The sequence below is a fragment of the Chionomys nivalis genome, chromosome 2 (assembly GCF_950005125.1).
Source record: "Chionomys nivalis chromosome 2, mChiNiv1.1, whole genome shotgun sequence".
NCBI lineage: Eukaryota > Metazoa > Chordata > Mammalia > Rodentia > Cricetidae > Chionomys > Chionomys nivalis.
The window spans coordinates 85,720,787-85,725,592 of record NC_080087.1 but is presented as its reverse complement, the minus strand read 5'-3'; the positions used below and the strand labels follow the sequence as shown (position 1 = coordinate 85,725,592).

Sequence of the window (4,806 nt, the reverse complement as noted above, 5' to 3'; positions counted from 1 at the left end):
TAGTTTGGACTGAAAAGTTCTGGATTTTTCCAGGGATCAAAGCCATTTCTGTAAGGCTGTGGAAAGAGGATTTTCACTTCTGAGTTGCATTTCATATTCTGAGACCAGCCAGCTATCTTCACCTTGATGACACTGTGGACCCCAGACCATGAGACCCTCAGGCCAGCTGGGCCAGCAGCAACTGGGCCATCAGATCCTCTGCTTGATACCCTGCCAATCTCCTTCTAGTGTCAGACTTACACTGTCCTGTTTACACCCAAGAGAAGTCACTCTCAGCTCTGTGACCTCTTGGTCACCTGTGAGACCATACAGCCATCCAACACAAATTCTGAGACCATAGCTGGCAAGCATACCCTCTATTTAGTATGCCCTGTGTCTGCCAAGGCAGACATTGCTAACCGATCACAGTTCTTAGTAATGGAATTCTGACACTGCAAGCCTGATGACCCTCAACCCAGAATGACAAGCATGTGATGACAGAGGTTTCTGTCTCACCCAGTCCCGCAGTTGTTCAGACCCAAAGAAATACACCAAGGTCTACATTAATTATAAATTGATTGGCCTAGTAGCTCAGGCTTCTTATTAACTCTCATAACTTATATTAGCCCATAATTCTTGCCTGTGTTAGCCACATGGCTTGGTACCTTTTTCAGCAAGGCAGTCACATCTTGCTTGCTCTGTGTTTGGCTTCCTCTCTGTCTGGGTGATGACTGCAGACTGAAACTTCCCTCTTCCCAGAATTCTCATTGCCCCACCTCTACTTCCTGCCTGGCTACTGACCAATCGGTGTTTATTTAAAATACAAGTGAAAGGGAACAGACTATTGTCCCACAGCACTTCCCCTTTCTTTTCTTTTCTTAACAAGAACTCTGAATCGAATCTCCTTTGTTTAGCTTTTCTACTAACCATTATCCATAACAATTGTAACCATCATTCTAAACAAAGGCAAGCATCCATAATCCATTTTTGGGGAATGTGGGCATAATTTTTCAAGATACTTCCTGTTGATTGGGGGTGCTGATAATCTTATGGGGACCTAAAGAAAATTTAGAATTATGATCAAGTCCTGACTGGAATATCCTGTGAAGCTTGATCATATCAGGCAGCAGTCTTTGAACTGTTCTGGATGTAGAATTCAGACATCTGGGCCATTTCTCCTATTGGAGATTTCTCAGGGGGTCTTCCTTGGTCAAACCTGATTTTTCTTAACCCAGAATGAATCCACAGTCCCTCATTTTCTGTGGAAACAAAAGCAAAACCTCTTCTCCAAAGTAACATACCTTTTGACTTAAATTTTAATGTCAAAGTATTTTCAAAATATATATATTGGATTAATCCAGCAGCATTTATAATTGAATTTCTTTTAGCAGCTTTTGCTTCTTCCTCAGTCATCAAACAATTTAAAGACAACACAATAACATACAGTAACCAGACTCTCTGTGTATTTTTCATCTTTATATGGCTTTATTTTAACTTCTATTTCCTTTATTTTTATTTTTAATTTTGAGACAAGGTTTCTCTGTATATTTTTGGCTGTCCTGGAATTCACTCTGCAGACCAGGTTGTCCTTGAACTCACAGAGATCCATCTGCCTCCGCCTCCCAAGTGTTAGGATTAAAAATGTGTGCCACCACACCCAACTACTCTCTTTTTTTCTTTTTCTTTTAAGGACTTAATCCTTTGTTTTTCTCCCAAGCCTACTTTTATTTTTAAACACACAGTAAACCGTTTAGAGATTTGCTTTATCTTTTAATCTATCTTTACTGTATATCTCTCTTTTTCTGACCACATGAGTCTTTAATTTGCTAAGCGATATGGCTAGGATTAGCCCCTTAGCTTTTCTTTTCTTTCTTTTTTTTTTTTTTTAGAGTCTAGCCTTATGGTAGAGGTACTGGCCAGAGCCATGTTTATTGCCACAACTCTATGGCATTTCAAGGTCCCTACCACCACCAAAAAAGTATGCAGCCAGCTTTTCATCAACACCATTTAAGTGTTTCATGTCAGGACGTCTTAAAAGAGCTGCAAGATGTTGCAGCTAAAGCTGAGTCAGGAAGCCTCTCTTTAATGAGAGTGTTTGCCTCTAGCAAGCAGAGCCCACCCGAGAAAGTGCTGCTGTCAAGAAGCCATGCTTAACTCTATTCTTTTCTATCTAGAATAACTTCCCAAGCTCTCTCAGGTTTAATGTGGATGCACTTGTCCACATGTTGGGCACCACTTGTTGATGAAGATTTCTCTCCCACCAGGTCCTGCAGCTGTTCAGTTCCAAAGAAATACACCAAGGTCTACATTAATTATAAATGATTGGCCTAGTAGCTCAGGCTTCTTATTAACTCTCATATATTAGCCCATAATTCTTGTCTGTGTTAGCCACATGGCTTGGTATCTTTTTCAGCAAGGCAAACACATCTTGCTTGCTCTGTGTCTGACTTCCTCCATGTCTGTATGACTGCAGACTGAAACTTCCCTCTTCCCAGAATTCTCATTGCCCTGCCTCTACTTCCTGCCTGGTTGCCCTGCCTATACTTCCTGCCTGGCTACTGGCAAGTCAGCATTTATTTAAAATACAAGTGACAGGTTTATTTAAAATATAGACCATTGTCCAACAGCAAGCATGTGTATTCAGAGTTGACACACCAAAGAGAACCTGTTTGGCATTCCTAGCCTAAGGACACCTCACGAGGGACAGGACCAAAGCAGTGCACTAGGAGGACCAAGGCAGCAGTGTTGGAGAGCTGGGATGTCTGAAGGTCTACCTGTACCACGTGAGGATTGAACCATGTATACTACTGCTGTGAAAGTCACTATTCACACGGCTGCATAAAGAACAGTGAAGTCCACAGAGAGAAGCCAACAGTTAGGTCCAAGCTGTTACACGCAAACTGCAGGATAATTTTTAAAGTTATTAGGTAGATCTGAATGCTTTAATTATAGGCTGTGGTAGGTATCGCAGCCTGACAAAAGACTCGGCGCATGCATTATAAAAATCCCGGATGACTTACATTACAGAAATGGACAAGAATGATTTAAAATTCATATGCAAATAGAAAGGACACAGATTAGCTAAAATAATCTGGAAAATTAAGAACAAATTGAAGGAAGCTAGCAAGATGGCTCAGAGATGGAGTGCACTTGCTGCTCTTCAAGAGTACTGGAGCTCAGTGCCCAGCACCCACTTTGAGAGGCTCACAACCACCTGTAACTCCAGCTGCACGGGATCTGACACCCTCTTCTGGTTCGTGTGGGCACCTATACGTATGGGCACACACATACACATATATTTAAATTTTTTACTTTTTTCTAAAGGACAAATTGGAGAGTTTTACCTACTGATGTCAAAGGTTATTACAAAGCTCCTGTAACTAAGACAGCGTGTCACTGACATAAGGATGGACCGCTAGGTGTTGGAAGAGAACTGGGACTCTACGCAGAAGCCCTTACATTCAAAGAGAACTGAATTCAACATGAAGATGGAGACCTTGGAGATCTACCTGTTCTCCCTGCCCGTTAAGGAATCAGAGATAGCTGACTTTTTCCTGGGTGCATCCCCCCAAAAGCTGAGGTTCTAAAGCTCATGCCACTACAGAAGCTAGCTTGGGCCGGCTGGGAAGCAGACCCAGTTCAAGGCTTTTGTCGTTACTGGGGACAATGGCCATGTTGACCTTGCTGTTAAATGCTCTAAGGAGGTAGCCACTGCCATCCGAGGGGCCATCATCCTAACCAAGCTTTCTGTTGTTCCTGTGAGGGAACAAGCTTAGTCAGCCCTACACAGTTCCATGCAAGGGCTCTGTGGTACTGGCATCGTCTCTGCTCCCGTGCCCAAGAAGCTGGTGGTGATAATGAGTGGTATTGATTACTGTTGCACGTCAGCCAGGGGCTGCACTGCCATCCTGGGCAACACTGCCAAGGCCACCTTTGAAGCCATCTCCAAGACCTACAGCTACTTAACACCCCGCCCCACCCCACCCTGACCTCTGGAAAGAGACGGTGTCCACCGAGTCTCCTTATCAGGAATTTGTTGACCATTGTGTGAAACTTTCACCAGAGTATCGGTTTAGAGGGTCCGGTTTCCAGCTGTGGCACCATATAAAGGAAAAATTTTATACAAGATGAATAAAGTGAATTAATTCTGTTAAAATAAAATGAGCCACCACTATGGTGACTTAATTTTGCTTTTCTGCATCATATAACAGGAAGGAGCAAAGAGGAATTTTCTAGAGGGACCAAGGCCACCCACACCCCCACAAAGGGGATTGTGTACATCCACACCATGCCACCATAATCAATTGGTCTTAAGATTTTAAGATTTAAAATAGGTTTCACTGGATGTAAATTTTATCTTGATAATGATTTCATTTTGTAAAGCATCAGCTCTGCGGAGCGCCATGGAAATCATTGTCTTGTTTCTTCACTGTAAGCTTTTAGTACTTAAAATTGTTTTAAACACTTATCTAAATTACTTTATTGTTTTTTTTTTTGTTTTTTTTTTTTTTTTTTTGGTTTTTTTGAGACAGGGTTTCTCTGTGGTTTTGGAGCCTGTCCTGGAACTAGCTCTTGTAGACCAGGCTGGTCTCGAACTCACAAAGATCCGCCTGCCTCTGCCTCCCAAGTGCTGGGATTAAAGGCGTGCGCCACCACCGCCCGGCTTCTAAATTACTTTAAAATCTTTAAGCTGGCCGGGCAATGGTGGTGCACGCCTTTAATCCCAGCACTCAGGAGGCGGAGGCAGGCGGATCTCTGTGAGTTCAAGACCAGCCTGGTCTACAGAGTAGTTCCAGAACAGGCTCCAAAACCACAGAGAAACACTGT

At 42.8% G+C, this 4,806-nt stretch overlaps 1 pseudogene; it reads left to right on the top strand.

The window, feature by feature from the left end:
- The first annotated feature begins 3,461 nt into the window (after positions 1-3,461).
- Positions 3,462-3,968, top strand: LOC130869221 (40S ribosomal protein S2-like; annotated as a pseudogene).
- Positions 3,969-4,806: the final 838 nt, after the last annotated feature.